Source organism: Trichoplusia ni, chromosome 12 (assembly GCF_003590095.1).
Source record: "Trichoplusia ni isolate ovarian cell line Hi5 chromosome 12, tn1, whole genome shotgun sequence".
Lineage (NCBI taxonomy): Eukaryota > Metazoa > Arthropoda > Insecta > Lepidoptera > Noctuidae > Trichoplusia > Trichoplusia ni.
In genome coordinates, this window is record NC_039489.1 from 6,975,572 (window position 1) to 6,993,477 (window position 17,906).

The following is a 17,906-nucleotide window of genomic DNA, read 5'->3' on the forward strand; positions in this document are numbered from 1 at the left end:
ACGCAAATACTGTCAACAGTGGTCTTAAAGTACCAGTACTTGTTACTTGCTACAAATGCAAAAAATCCGTTGACGTTAAAAAGACTGCGTTATGTGCGGTTTGTAATAACAGATTTGAATTTGACTGCGATGGTTACCCAGAACCAACCTACCGAATGATGAGCCTAGAGTCAAAAAATAAGTGGCGTTGCAAGACATGCATTATAAAGAAAGCAACAAATTGCGCAGCTACATCTAATATTACCAGGAGAAATAAATGTTCAACCAAACTATCGCCCTCAGCGACTAAGATACAAAGGCAGCAGCAGTCTAAGCCAAAAGAAGACTCTCACATATTAAGCGATTGCGATACATCATACGAAAATGACACATCGCCGACTAAAATAACTGAAAACGTAGAAAATTCCACATGTGTCGTACTATCAATCTCAGAAATGCAAGATACTATAACTCACCTATCTAAAAGATTAGAAAATACAGAGAATGAGTTGAAGAATTCAGAACGAAATAATAAAGAGTTAAATACGCAAGTAAACAATATGCTTAAAGAAATTAATACGCTGAAGTCCCTACACTTGTCTTCTAAAATTAATGTCAATAGCCCTACAACAGATAACAACAAAAACGAAACTGGCTCCTGTTGGAAAATTAACACTAACGAGTCATATCTACAGCTGAAACAGAATATTACTTACCTACAAAATGAACTTCAAGACGCAAAAAGCCAAATAAAATCTCTAAATATACAAGTACAACTTCTCGAAAAATTACTGAAAAAAACTACAATAACAAATAACCTACTTTCAAACGATGGCTACAAAACAGAACCCAGCTTCGCAGATCTACGCAATCGAAAATTCAGAAAAAGAATAATGATCTTTGGCGCACAACAACTCGTTGGTTTGGCTGCTACCCTCATAAATTCAAGAAAGACTACGCAGTACGAAACATATGAGATCCAGGCCAAAACTATGCCAAACGCGTACAGCGACAGAATAGTTAGTAGCCTCACTAACACTAACATCGACATACAAGCAGATGACAAAATTGTAATATGTCTGGGTGAGAATGATCATAACATTCGACTTGTAATATCTCAACTAAAAAAATTACTTAATAGATTTACAGATAATACTTTTATCATATTAAATGTCTTGAACAATGACCGCTTAGATGTTGCTAAACTAAATAATAGCATCAAAAATACTTGTAAATACTATAAAAACTGTCATTTTGCTTATAATAGATACAACAGACTGTATGAATTTTGTAAAAAAATTAACTACATAATAGACTGTGAAGATTATAGTAAAAAATACTTAAACCCATCTGTAATAAAAAAATATATCGCGAATAACAGACCAAGCTCTTTAACAAAAGTTACGACTACTGAACCCAAAAAAGGCACCATCCCCTTCTATTTTAATAATAAGTACTCTGAAACCATGCGTGATAAAAATGCTAATAATAGAGTCATGCCCTCGGAAAAATATGTTAAGGGTACTATACCATACTATTTCCCAATTATAACAAAAAATAAAACGTTTTTTCGCGCCAAAAAATGTACAACCTAATCCACATAATTTTAGAATACTTCACCAAAACATCGCGAGTATTTTATCTAAAAAAGAAATTTTAGAATTAACATTACAGGAAATGAGCGATTTACACAATGATCCACATGTTATCTGTCTCTCAGAAACATTCATTAAAAAAGGACACGAAAACTATATTAAGTTATTCAATTATGAAATGGCTACCAATTTCTGTAGAGATACAAATCGAGGCGGTACTTGCATACTAGTAAAAAAAGGACTAAGTTTTAAAGAATTATCGTTTTTAAAAGCATATGCTTCAGTAAATACTTTTGAAGTGTGCGGGATTCAAGTTGCAAATAATAAACTTGTGATCATTTGTTTATATAGGACGCCTCAATCCGACCCCGTTCAATTTTTAACTAAATTAGATTGTATTTTAACTGACTTACAAAAAAAATACAATTCTAAAACACGCATCGTTTTAGCAGGTGATTTCAATATAAATACCTTAAAAAAAGGTAAAGTTACACAAGATCTGCAGGACCTAGCATATAACCATAATATTAATATCCACATCAACGTACCTACTCGGAAAACTTCGTGCATAGACCATATACTTAGTAATATTCCACAAGCGATCGCGACAGTTCTTCCACTTCATCTCTCTGATCATGAGACAGCACAAATGCTTTGTTTTCCTTTAAAATGTCCATCAGAGGACACAGGAATATATTATATTTATAAAAGAGATTACAATCTTTCAAATATACATAAATTTAAAGAATGCTTACAATGTTTGTCTTGGACGAACGTATATATGGAAAACGATGCAAATACAGCATTCATTAATTTCCATGAACTAATATGTCTATTTTATAATCTCTGTTTTCCGAAACTAAAAATTAAAATGAACTCAAAAAAAAGGAATAGGCAAATATGGATAAGCAAGGGTCTTAAGCAGAGTTGTAAAACTAAGCGCCACTTACGATTTCAATATTATAAAAGTAAAAGTACATGCAACAAGTATAAATATATTGCATATTCTAATATTTTGCAAAAATGCATTTATAGCGCTAAACGTAATGCTAATATTAAATTTATAAATAATAATAATAACAAATGTAAGGCTACTTGGACAGTTATTAAAAATGAAGTAACTGAAAATCAAACCAAAAGCAATGTAGACTACATAAAAATCAACGACACCATTATATCAAAACCTGTAGAAATAGCCTCTAGCTTTAACGATTATTATATAGATTTACTGCCTACGCCAACTCACATAAAAACATATAAAAATAATAAGCAAATTGCAAACTCAATGTTTCTTATACCTATGTCCGAGAATGAAGTCAAACAGCAGATACTATCGTTAAATAATACCAACTCAGAAGGCTACGATGAACTTAACACAAAAATACTTAAGATATGTGTTGAAGAAATATATATGGTGTTGACATATTTAATAAATCAATCCTTCTCACAAGGAGTATTTCCTACAGCATTAAAAAAGTCCATTGTTATACCGCTACATAAAAAAGGTGAAAAAACTGAGATGAATAATTATCGCCCTATAACGTTAATACCCATATTGTCTAAAATATATGAAAAATGCATGTATGTAAGATTAACCAAATACTGTTCAAAATTTAATATAATAAATATAGAACAATTTGGATTTCAAAAACAAAAATCCACGACCTTAGCCATCTATTATCTTATGAAAGAAATACTTACCAAAATCAACAACAATCAGCTCACGACAGGGTTATTTTTTGATTTATCTAAAGCGTTCGATTTGGTTTCCCACGAAATACTACTTCACAAATTAGAATCTATCGGGATTAGAGGGCTGGCTCTCCAGTGGTTATTATCGTACCTAACTGAACGTCAACAAAGTGTTAATATCACCAAACTTGATAAAAATAAAAATATTACATCATACTCCTCAGAATATAAAATCATTAAACGCGGTGTGCCTCAGGGCAGCATATTAGGGCCCATCTTATTTCTTCTTTATATAAATGACGTAGTCAATGTGACCAATCATCAATGTTGTCTCTATGCTGATGACATTTCTATTATTGTAACTACTGATAAAAAAGGTAACTCTGTTATTGATCACGAAAAAGACATAAATAATACTATAGAGAATTTAATTACCTGGTTAAATAATAATAATTTATCTATCAATCTAAACAAGTCCGTATACATACAATTTAATAAATGCTACAATAATAATCACAATTTCAAATTAAATATACAGAAAATTACACAAGTGAAACAATGTAAATTTTTAGGAGTGACAATAGATGAATATTTGGATTGGAAAGCACATATTGATAATTTATGCACAAAAATTAACAAATTTGTATATGCTTTAAGGCAAATTAAAAACATTACTAACATAAAAACGGCTGTTATGACGTATCGCGCCTACGTTGAGTCATCACTGCGTTATGGTCTTATTGTCTGGGGAAATAGTACGAATAAACAAAAAGCATTCATAGCACAAAAAAAATGTATACGTGCCATATATGGTATTCCATCAGATGTATCTTGTGTACCCGTTTTTAAAGAACTTGGTCTGCTACCGCTACCCTCATTATACATTTATGAAGTGTGTATGTTTGTACAAAAACACAAGCACCTTTTCAATACGGTAGAGGAAATAAGTCTAAACACTCGCAGTCGGCGAGACAAAAACCAACTTGTCATAAGTGATTTCCCAAGGCTAACTAAATATAATAAAAGTTGTTTGGCTATGTGCATACGCCTCTATAACAAATTGCCTTATACGCTAAAATCCCTAAATTGTAAACTTTTTAAAGTAAAATTGTACCAATGGCTTATCAAAAACAACTTTTATTCCATTGAAGAATTCATGGAACATAGTTTTAAATATTAACCGTGTTAGCGTAGTTAATTTTGCATGCTTTAGTGTTAAGCAAAACATGTATGATCTCAACCTATTGTAACATCTTTATATACCATGTTTTATGCAAATAAATATATTATTATTATTATCGGGAGTGTTTTCTTTTCTCAGCCCTTGGCTGGTTTAAACCACATTTACGGGTCAAGACCAAGTAAATGCGGCGTGTGGTGTTAAATGATAAGTTATTAACTATCGTCTAATGATAGGAACTTTCTCACTATGCGGCAGGTATTTAAAATAGCAGCTTTCTGTAGGGTAATATATAACGACTTTCTTAAATCTATTATTTTTAGGCTATTGTGGAGATGGTTTGGAATGACACCGGTACTGGAGAGCACTATAGGAACGACAAAGACTTTTTCTTGTCTCCATATTCGGGCGACCTCTTCTTTAAGCTCTGCGTACTTACTAATCTTTTCAGCTATTGTCTTCTGTAGGTTGTGAGTGTTGGGGACGGCTATATCTATAAGGTAGGTGGTTTTATTTACTTTATCCTGTAAAGTTATATCCGGTCTATTGTAGTGAATAGTTCTATCGGTAAGTATTGCTCTATCATAATAGAGCTTGTGTGTATTATTTTCCAGGACAGTTCGGGGTGTGTATTTATAATAAGGTAAGTTACAATTTTCTATTAATTTATATTTCAGAGCAAGCTGCTGGTGTATGATATTGACTACTTGGTTATGTCTGTGAGTGTAGTCTGTCTGGGTGAGAGATGTACATGCACCCGTTATGTGCTGAATGGTCTCCGGTTGAGATTGGCATTTACGGCATTTATCATTAACTATCGTTGGATCTTTAATAATGAACTTTCTATAATTTTTCGTATTAATAATCTGATCTTGAATCGCTAAAATAAATCCTTCAGTTTCGGGGAATAGACTACCTACTTTTATAGTGGTTTCTTAGGTTTACGCGAATGTTAGACATTGAAATGAAACTACTTTTACGGATTTTATCGCGGTTAAAGAACACATAGCTGACGTCAAACACCGCCGCTCAACGAAGTCTGCAGTCGCCGAACATGCTGAAGGTTCCAGCCATTATATTAGATTTGACCAACCACAGATCCTCGCTAAAGAATCCAAATTCCTACCTAGGATGTTTCGCGAGGCTATTGAGATTAAAAAACACCCTAATTTCAATAGAGAAGATGGCTGGAAGATATCACCTACTTGGGATCCAATAATAAATAAACTCAAGGCCAAACCCAAGAGCAGCGCTGCAAGACATCAAGACACAGTGAGCTCATACTGCGTAGGTCGGACCACAAATAATTAATTAAAATATGAAGGTAGAACGAGCAACATCTTCTGTCAAGACGAACGCCATCTCAGTCTGCCCGTGACCATGATACCTGCAAAGGTTTCGAAACGTCGGGAACTAAAATCTAAAATTAAACCGCGATAAAATCCGTAAAAGTAGTTTCATTTCAATACCTACTTTTAACCATTTATTAGAAGCTATTGTATCTACATGGGGTTGTTCAAGATCATGAGGGTGCCTGCCGTGTAATACCTTTCTCTTCCAGGTATCCATTTTTTGTGTCTGAGGATCGGAATTACAGATATTTAGGACGTCGTCGGTTTGATCGTTTAGATTCAGAGGAGAGTAACTGTCATCATTTTGGGCTATTGCTTTATGGATATCACTAGTTTCAGATTTTGTAAGGAAAAACGATTTTAATCTACTAATTTGCTTCTGCCATAGATGATGGATGTCAATTAGGCCTCTTCCGCCATCTTGTCTCTTGATGGTTAATCTTTCTATGGCAGATTTTGGATGTAAATTATTGTGTTTTGTAAGCGTGGTTCGTGTAGTTCTTTCTATTTGCTCTATATCTGTTTTAGACCATTTAATTACTCCGAATGAGTAAGTTAAAATTGGTATTGCATATGTGTTTATTGCTTTAATAAGATTTTTTCCTGCTAGATGACTTCTGCATAATGCATTTACTCTCCTTCTATATTCGGTATCCAATGTGTTTTTAATGGCTGTATGATCAAGACCTCTTAGTTGTTTATATCCTAAATACTTATATAAATCCGTAGGCTCCATGGCGGTTATACAATCGGCACTGTTAACTAGATAGTCACCGGGTTTGATCTTGCCTCTTACAATATGTAGTGTTTTACACTTATCTAAACCAAACTGCATGTTAATATCTTTGCTAAATAATGTTGTGGTATCTATTAATTTTTTCATATCTGTTTCAGATTTTGAATACAATTTAATGTCATCCATATAAATTAGATGTGAGATAACAACGTCATGTGTATCATGTCTGAGGCAATACCCAACCCGGCTTCGATGTAACATAGAGGACAAAGGGTTCAGCGCGAGACAGAACCATAGGGGACTCAAGGAGTCACCTTATTATTATTATTATTATTATTATTATTATTAAAGATATTTCGTAGATTTGAATTTATTACATTGTAGTGGTAAAAATTAGTGGATAACGTTTTCGTGTTGGTAAGTTCTAGTTAGTAAGGTTTAGTTTTTTAGCTTGCGTACTATGTCTTGAATGCTGTATCGAACAAATATAAACAACGAGAGCTAAAATCATCAATCAAATTTTAAAATTGACGAAGAGAAGTTATGTCAAACAAAAATGTCCCATTTTAACTCAAAAAAAATTGTTCTTATTTGCTCAAAATGTATTTATCGTCAACTCAATCGGTCAGTACTAATGAAACATTATTTTAATAACCAACGAAGTAAAATACGTATAAAATGCATCCTATATTTGTAACACTTAAATAAAACAATAAACACAAACCAATAACCACATAAAGGGCAGTTGACTGTTGCAATTATTAACAAATGTAGACATTTATCGTATATTTTACCGGCTGTCAGCAACATATGCATGGCACATAAAATTCACGATTGAATCAAAAATTCTTACCCAGTGTAATCGTCTTATTTGAGGACTAATCGCGAACAGGCCAGCTTTTGCTATTACTGTTTTAATGAGGCATTGCTATCCGTCAAGGCTAGGCTGTATCTTATAAGCCGTCATGGCTACATAGTTTAAGTATTCTGAGTTGATTTATTATCAGTTGATAAAAAAAAACAAATGAAGGACGAGGCTATTCAGTGGTGGTAACAGTCAAAATTTTTTTGTTGAAAATAAATTGGGTACTCACTCTCAAATTTATTTCTTGTTTAGTTTTTCTTAAGCCTATTTTAAGCCCTTTCACAATTTATGGAACTTTTGCGATAGTTTTTGCCCTCGCTATTTTTTTTCCTATCCATACTCAGGTACACGTAAGACAAGAAGGTGTAAATATACAATACACCCGTAGCTCGTTCAAGCACATTGAACACCAGTACAGAAGAAATAGGTATGTTTATTGCTCAAATATCCTATAAGATCACCATACAAAACATCTGAAATCCATCATCAAACATATGGTGGGCAGAACGGAAAGTGGGACCCATTTCACTTGGATCAAAACCTGCTACCACGGTTCAAAGCAATACTCCTATGGCTGTGTAAAAGAGATGCCGCTCTACGGGTCTAGCGCTCTCTCGCTCCCAAAACAGCGACTTGTATTACTTAAGAAGGTGGTGTTAGACCCTCAGACCCTTTGCGCAGTTATGAAGGATTTATTTGAGTAATGGTTCCGATCATGTTATTATACAGGCGGAATTCAAATCGTTAGGACATTTCGCTGAATGGAGAATGACGTTTGCTTTTACATTATTTCGGATGGGATGTGTGAATGTATGAAAATTTTGTTTATTCGTTCGCTTGAATATGTTACAAAATCCGACTAATATTATAAATGCGAAATTTTTTATGTATAGAAAACCATGAAACGGATTCAGATGAAACTTGGTATACAGTGAGTATATAACCAGGAGTAACATATTGGATAGTTTTTATCCCGATATTATGTTCATGTGGGATCATTTTCGATTGGAAGCGGATGAGCCTGCGGGCAATAGTTAGTTAAGTTAATATAAATCTGTGTTTTTTCTATGTGTATGCCTAAAGTCTATGAACGAAAATTAACTTTACAGCAGTTTATCTATATCAATTTTCGTTGTTTAGAAAAAGGGAAAAATACGAGTCGATTACTTTGTAATTATCTGACTGAGGGACTAAATAGATTTTTACTTTTATACCTACTCGTCTATTCTCTAAAGGCCTTAATTCAAGTAAATTCCAGTCTAAAACCCAGTTACGAAATGTCTCCTTATCTACCTCAAAATCCAGATGAAACTTACTCCTGAATCGATCCCCAACTAGTCCAGGATTCCGCGCAAAACCTTCTAACTTATCGTACATGTTGCAAACTCAATCCATTTCAGTTTAGTTCGAGTCCATTGTGAACTCGACCTTAGATCTTTGATCTATGTGTGACTGTGTCACAAGTTGTTTGGAGATGAAAATAATATATTTGAAATTTACGTTACATATTAATAGACTAAGGAGTTTTTGTTGTTCTCTCAATCTTCTTATATGTAAAAATGAATTGCTGTTCGTTAGCCTCGCTAAAATTCGAGAACATTAGTCTTGAAAGAAATTATTCGAGAAAGTCGTAGAAGGTTTAAACAGTGATAAAATATGGAAAAGAATTTTGTTGAAACTTAAAAATTTTATCAACATTGACTGTGTGTTTTTTTTAATTAAAGTCAGCAGAATGTTTCAGTTTTAAAAACAAAATAATGTTATTACGATCCAATTTTTCTTCTGCCTCAACAATACCAAGGGCCCAAACTCAACAATTCATCTACAAGTTTTCTGCCACATCTACGTTCCGTCATAAATCAAAGATCGGTGACGTCACGACTACAAATCAAGCAACGGTGACGTAACACTTGCGACCGATTGAATTTATGATGTGTTTCCGTAACAATATGTGGGTATTTGAATATAAATAGCTTTTGAAGTCACTTTATTGTGTTCCTCGTTTTGTTAGGAATGTCTTTCGTTGGGTGCCTTGGAATCAGTGACCGGATTTCGCGATGAAGGCGTCGGTCGTAAAACTGCTAAGTTCCTTTCTGTGTTGCCTTTTGGATGTATAACAGTATCTAGTGAGGAAGTGTGTTGCGACGAATTGGGTGGACTTATGTTATGGCTGAGATTTTGTGAGTTAAGGAATGAAAGGCAAATTGTGTATTGATATGTTATATTGTAGGTGCTAATGATTTTGCGTATATTTTATAGTTTGTAGACCCTTTTTGTTTTAAATTTATAACATGTGCGCAAAGCTTCGATGTAAATTGTTATATTGAGCATGTAATTCTATGAATAAATTAACAGATTTTTTCAATCAAGTGTGAACTTCGATTTTATTAATTATAATTAGGGCCCTTAAAATTCTACATATTTTTTGCCATACGCAGCTTTGCGAAAATAAACGCTGTGAAAAAATATGTAGGATCAAATTAATTTAGGTATAATTTAAATACGACTGCATCAACTTACTCTATAAAGTATAAGAATGCGTAAAATCGAAATACTAACTTTTTGATTAATTCTTTCGAAACACGTGCCCTTTATTATGCCCAAGTTTAAAGTTCCACACCTATCACGATTAATAATAGTTTAGAGCAAAAGTTTCGACGAAAAAATTCTAAAGAACCATGTCGCAAAGAAAACTTCACCCATAAACAATGTTCTAATGGAATTTCGATATTTTTTGTTATCTTTTGCTGTTCTTATCAAAGTAAAATATTTTCGTTAAGGAGACATACAGCTTAGGAACGTAAATGAAGGTTTTCGTTGCAATAGTTATATATTTGGGTTTGTCGGCACATGGTTTGGAGTCTCAAATACGACTAAAACCATGGTGACAACATATTTTTTTTTTAAATGAAAAAAACATTACTCTAAAATTTACAACCTCGAATCGTCAAATGACAAATAAAACTTAAATTAATCTTTACTATATTACCTATTTTCAATATTCACTCAAACGTCTGCCCGAAACCGCCAAAAAACTTTCCATCATACTAAAAAACCAGCTAACATTTTTTTTGCAGAACAGGGCCGCACTACGTGACCCGTCCTCCGCTAACTGACCAGAGATATCGCATGGTTCACGTGTTTTTCCCCAAATAGTTCAGAATATCGGACTCGAATGGAAATGGATTCCGAGTCATAGCTCAACTGGAGTGGAAAGCCAAAAATATGTCAGTCGTATTTTTTACGTGCATCAGTTAAACGTTACGGCGGAATTCATACGAAAGTGCAAGATTAATATAAAATGGATGGAGCCTTTGGCTTTTGTGATGCTGGTTTGAAAATAAATGGAAATTTTGATATTTCGGAATCGAATGATGTTATCAGAACTAAACAGCCCATTAATGATGAAGGAGGAATTAGATTTTAAGTTCGCTACTGAAGAAGTCAAAAGAACGACCACCGTGGTCGAGTGGCGTACGCACCGGTTTCAAGGTGTCGCTATCTCTGAGATCCCGGGTTCGATCCTCGGTCGGGTTAATGTAAAAATTCACATTTCTACATTGTCTCGGGTCTGGGTGTTTGTGGTACCTTCGTTGTATCTGAATTCCATAACACAAGTGCTTTAGCAACTTACTTTGGGTTCAGAACAATGTATGTGATGTTGTCCGTATTTATTTATTATATTATTTATTAACTATTCGAGAAAAATATTAGAAAAGGAAGATAACAAAACTGTATATTCTTCCACTGCTTTAAGCTGTCTTGTCTGTCCTTACAATTGCTAAATACTTTTATTTTTAATAAGGCAGCTGAGCTTGGGATGCCTGCCCAATTTATAATAGACAGTACCAACGAGAACTATCAATTATTAAATGATGTAACGGTTTACTCACGCGTATTTATCGGGGTAGCCCGACTAGTTTCGGACCCAACCGGAGTACTTAATCATGAGCAGACCCGGCGGGATCGCGAGTCGAATTGAGTGAGAGAACTATCAAATTATGACGAAGGCAAAGTCATTGTTTTATAGAGTTTTTTGCCGGTTCTTCTCCATAGCAAGGACGTTTTGGAATCGTGCACGAACTGTCAATACTGTAACGCATTAAAAGTGCTTGAAAGACGGTATACTTGAAATAAAAAAATAAAACAAGATTCGTATTATAAATTTATTTTAATTTAAGCCAGATCTAAAACAGCACAATGTTTTAATTTCCACCCCTTAAGAAAACATTATCTTAGTAAAACTGAGAATATCTCTAGTCTTTTCGCTTCGAATTACAAACGTCTCCAGACATTTAAGTTTAATTGCAACGAGCCACTGGCTCGCTCTGTGGTACGGAGCTACACAAATTTAGGGTAATGGAAGCTAATGTTACCGTCCTTTAACCCTGTACTAATGGTTTTTAGACATACAAAAGTGCATTGTTCTTGTTTCAAAGCAATACTATAGATGTTAATTTGACGTCATGGCTGCTATTGATATTATACCTTGTTGGACGAATAATAAATGCAACTTAAAAATAACAAATAAAATATTGTTTTTTTTTTGTAATGATGCTAGCAGGACACATGGCCTTCAATGCAACTTCTGTAAACGAAGATCTACAATGAAACAAAAAAGAACACCCAAATACTTAAGGTTGGTGATTCCTAAGAGAGCGATTGTTTGTTTTGCAACCAGCAACTAATTTAATTAGAAATTGTATAAATGGATAATGGGGAAAGAAAAAATATCTCACTTTATATATTTATTTTTTCTGAACCCATCATTAAACTATTTTTAGGGACTTTATTTGTGTAAAAATTGTTGAAAAAATACGCTATGCAGATACGTTGGTTTATCCATCTTGAGTCTTTAACAAGTTATAGGAAAGATTTTTAAAATTATCAATTACAAAACGACACAACTAACAACGTTTGCTCGAAGATCTTTTGTATCAGAGTAAAAAATCGTTCATACATTTGTGCTAGCATGTTTATTTTACCTACCTTTTTGATACAGTTTGAGACACTTCAAATTACCAGCAGAATGAACATGTAGATAAGGCAATTTAACTGTCAATAATTTAATCAATCAATACTCGCTTCAAAACTAATCGATAACAGGTAAATAACCGATTAAACAACATTACATATTAATATCAATCGAGATACCATCAGAACGAAATCGATCATAAGTGATTACGTAATAATCGATTCTAACTACCATGATCGGTGTACCGCAGCCAAAATCAATTAGCTAACAACAATTAATCACTAGTGCAGTACAGGCATCGATTTATCACAATTCTCGATTGTCGATCAATCTAATAGACGCGTACGAAGATTTATTTGAATGTGATCGTTGACATTCGGAGGACATTTTGAATTTGGATTTAGTCTTGATATTTTGTTTCGTTTGTCAAGGAGGTTTTAAGGTAAAATATTGGGTATCGAATTTATTTGTATAAGCAAGGCAATAGCTTAAATGTTCAATCTATTTGAAAATAAAATTGAGAAATTGTGTTTCTTTAGCTTTGTACTTTATTAAAATATACCTTATGATTTGCTTACAAATAAAATACTGTGTATCGTCACTGTAATTAGTAGCTTAACTTTGTTTTTTTTATCAGTGTTGTATTATTTTCAGTAGATAGACACACATTTTTTTACCCTGATAAGAGAATTTCAAAGAGAACTCGAATTTAATTGAGCTCATGCCGCTTTTCAATTGTAATATCAATTTACAGCTTCTATTAGCAGATTTCTGAAATGAAATAATTTGTTACCATTTTGACATGTTTTTTTGAGACTGACTTTTCCCATCTGATTACCCTGAAAAGAAATGGCCAAACCAAGGGTCACGATCTCTTTTAAAGTCCAAAAAAATATGCGAATTTAAGCCAACTTATCCAGAGTATTTTTTAGAATCTGAGTAAGCTTGTGCCATCAAACGCCTGAATGAATCGACTAGTTCATGAGGCTATACCATTTTTGAGGTAGCCTCACAAACTCACAATCTGGGACACAACATAACCACGACTAGCATAATCATCCAGCCATTCCATCAAACGATACATTTTCTATGACATCACGAACCATTATTGTCCTTTTTGTTCTATTTACAATAAACGTCACCTTTTTGGTAACAACCGAAGCTAGGTACCAGAGAACCTTGACTCCACCTGCAGTATCTACCAGTAAATACCATAGCTTAGTTTCTTTTGAAAGTTTGTGCTGCTCAAATTGTATTGAATCACGTCTTGTATCGATTTGAGCTTTGTACAGAATTAGGGTTCTGCTTTGCGAAGGCTGCGATGGTTAGTCGTATACTGATATGGTTGAATTTGTTGAGGTATTTATAATGTGTTGGCAGTGTCCTAATAAAATATCTGTACATGATGTTTTACGTACCGTAATTATTGTCAGTAAGTAATCCGAATATTCGTGCCAAAATAATTATTTTTATACTCAAATGAAATAATTTATTATATGTTAAACAAAGTTAAATGATATTAGGATAGTGTTGTCAGGCTGTTTCTTCTGGACTTTTTTCATCTTTAATTTATTCCTTAAAGTTCTTTTATCTTTGATGTTAACTTTAGAAATATCAAATTTTCCTCCACCTCTTTATAAATTTTAGCGCAGCACTATGTTTTGAACGTGTGTTTCATGACGTCAATTTTATGCACAACCTGCTACCAAACAAATATGTGTAAACAACTTGCTCCGGCGGTACTAAGGTAGGATACAAAGATTGATGTCGTTTCACAGCAATCTTGGAGCGAGTGAAATTGTTCCCGTTTGGAAGTCTCGCAGCAACAGAAATATAGTCAACGAAGATTGTCAAACGGAACGTGTGGAGTGATGAAATTTGAAAGGAGAGAAGTGAGTTTTTAGCAGGGACCGGCCGGATACTCATTGAAAGGGTTTTTGAAGGGGTTTTTTTAAGCGCTTCAAGAAAAAACCCTATGACATGTGTTACACCTTCGAACGGATTACTGTAACCCTGTTCCGAACAGGTTACCCTTTCACTACCCTGTAACACTGTAACAGGGTAACCCACTCCAACCTAAGACAATGTAATATGCACTCTTTATCATAGACATTAGTTTCAAAATAGTATAACCACGAGCGCACGTGACATCTTAATGCCCAGCGGCGCCATTGTTGCATTTACCGAGCAACTTGTAAACATGGAATAAAAATCATTGTGGATATGATCTTACAGTTTAATTTTGCTTGTCGCACATTTCAAACGTTGTGATATATATTTTTCGTGTCTATACCTACTTGTAGACCAGGGTCGATAATTTTTAAAAACAGATAAATAATAGTAGGATGAAACCCATTAGAAAAGGAGGGGAATATTAAAAAACGGTTTTTGTCGATTTCCGGCAAAACTAAAATTCGTATCGAAAAAAGTCAAATGGCAAAGTTGTAGGAAATAAAAAGATTTTTTTCACATAGCCTCAAAATTTATGTGAAAAATCCAAAAACTTGGTTTTTTATTGTGGTTTTTTATTTTTAATATATCTTTTACAAAAAAAAAATTTGTAACGAAATTTTTTGAAAACTTACTTTTTTGTATCCCAAATACGCTGTAATTTATTTTATTAAAAATATTTATTTTTTCACCTTATTTTGAATTAATATAAAAAAACACTAATTTTCAATCGAAAATTCACCCGTCAAATCTTCTCAGAAAATGCAAAAAATTAAAAACGACTTGTATTCGATTTTTTTTTTAATTATTATAAATAATTTCATCTAAAAAATTTGATCTCATGTTGTGTTCAATAGACCAATAATCGAGGGAGGTTTTAGGCTAGGTATATAAAATTACGCTGCAACTAATAGGAGCGAAGATTTAATGAAAAATGTGTCAAATACGGGGAAAAATATTAATCTTCGAGGGCTTTCGTTCAAAAATTCCTAACTTATATCTTCTAACCACGCGGACGAAGTCGCGGGCAACACGACGTTTCGCGCGTAGGTAGTTTGTCCGAGAGGCGCGAGTCACGGCGCGACGCGTCGGCGATAGAAGAAAATCAGCTTTAGTCTTAGTAAAGCAATGAGGGGCCGCTAGGGTGCAAGTATGCAGCTCAAGTTTAGTGGGTAATTCAGGGTAACACGAATAAAAGCCTTTCGTGAAGGTAACCACTTCAAAGGGTTAAGTTATTGAAGGGGTTAACCCCTTCACGTGGTTACCATAATGAAGGTGTTAACCATTTCGCTGGGTTTAAAGGATGTAACTCGAACAAAAGGTAACACTGCGATATGAGTTACCCCGTGTACGGGTTACCCTGTCAAACGGCTTAACTCTAAAGTGGGGTTGTCCGGTCTCTGGTTTTTAGGGAGGTTTTTACGTCCGAAGACTACCAAGTTTATTCTTTTATCATTGTTGAAATTTTGGTATTCCTATCCCTGTTATTAAGTCCGGTCAAGTATGAGCACCAATAAAATTGATTTTCGAGAGGTTTAGATGACTTGTCACTTCAATACATTTAGGTGATTTGATCAAATAATTTCCTATAGTGGAACTACCATCAATTTTAAATTTATATTATTGCAAGCTTCTTGTTGGAGGCTTGTACTGCAATACTATTACTCTTAGATGCAGCTGTAAGACACAGGCAATTTTTTTCTAACATATGTTATGCTAATTACGCGATGTGTGGCGGGTTCGATTACGTCCTGTAAAACCTGGACAAGCGAGCACGAATCCGGGTGAAAACCCTAGCGTCCCAAGGTGTCACTACCTAAGTGCGAGAAAGATGTTATTGAAGAAACTAAAGGCTATATAATTAATACAATATCTTCCACTTTAAAATCTTTATCAACAAATTCCATATCTCCACTCGCATTACTCTGATATTCGAACTATGCCTGTTCGAAACGATGTTAATATTACTTCGCGAGTGGATTCGATTTCATATGAACAGTAAAACGAATGACCGTCTGTGGATAATATAGTACTGGCTTGCCTTCATAAATTAGGCTTTTCGTATCGTATGAGTGTGGCCGTACAACTTTGCTCGCGTGCTTCATATAATTTACAAGTTAAGTTCCTTCTATGTTTGATCATTCACGATATATTATATTTAAAATCTGGTCTTGTGAGATCTTTATATTATATGTTTTGTGATTTCAATGTTTTATTTACATAAGGGTCTGGAGTCAGGTATGTTTTGTTTCTTTTTTATGGGATGGGTTATTTTTTTATCGTAAGATTCTGTATTGACTTATCAAAACAGTTTTTCAAATTAGTAAATACGCCAGATCAATGAAACATTATTATCATCTGAATCTTCCTATTCTATTGCTTTTAAAATACTCACAGGACACTGATATACAAAAGTTCTTTATCACATACTGTCTCACAAAAGTTACAAACCTCAATACTATTTTCCTTATTCACTCTATACGCTAAATATCACAAAACGTACGGACCCCTTCCAAGGCATTTGTCTTTTCTTCACTAAAGTCATTTTATGCCGTGCAAACTTTTATGAATACCTTGGTTGGTATTGATTTATTTTCCTTTTTTTTTCGCTTCCCCTATTGAACGAAGTTCGGCAAGTCAGTGTGGCGTGCCAAGCAGTGTATGGTGGTTCCACTGACTTTGCTAGACGATGTCTTAATATATCGGTTTTAGTTTTGCGTGTCTTATTTTGTGAGAGATCGAGGTAAGGTCGGTTTGGAATTTTTGCACATATGTATGTACAGAAATTTACAGTTGGATAGAACTGATAAACGACCAATCACAGCATCACCGTTTGTTTGTTTGAAACTATCTTTTGTTTTTTTCGAAGCACGCAACTTTCTGAATACTTGTATCCCATGGGTAGCCTAAATTATACCCTATCACTCTTCAAATAAAGTATATTCTGTATTTGCGTTTTTTTTTCCTTACTAAATCAACCATGAACCATGACCATGCACATATCGATATCAATTGTCCATTTCCTAACATTTTTAAGTAACATTATTAAAATTAATTTGGGGAACTGATCCCCACGATTCATTAGCAGAAACAATAATGTGTAAGTAGGATATTAAAATTTACTTTTACATCTTAGTTTCGTTTATCGCTATACTAGACATGTGCTCTCTCACTACCCTAAGAAGAACTATGACAACAATCAGAGATCATGCATTCAAATCATTGCCATCTATTCTCACATTGTCAATTTTGCACGCACCTTCGGCTATTAAATCCAACGCATTATCTTCAGTCTCAAACTCAGTTACTCCGTTTAACCCTCCTATTAAGGCTAAGGGGTTAACCTCGTATTAATTTTGATGTATTATATCAATCATCACGGTATCTTGAAGTACAGTTTGATTAATGCTAGGTATTGTTTCACCTATAGTACCGGTGTTTGAATATCCCACTGTTAGGTCCTATGTTACGGAGAACGATCTTTGATCATTTAGATGCAATGGGATATGTGAATCTAATGCTATTACAGTTTCTTTGGGATTTAGTTAGTGTATATTTTCCCAATATGGGTGAAGGACTGTT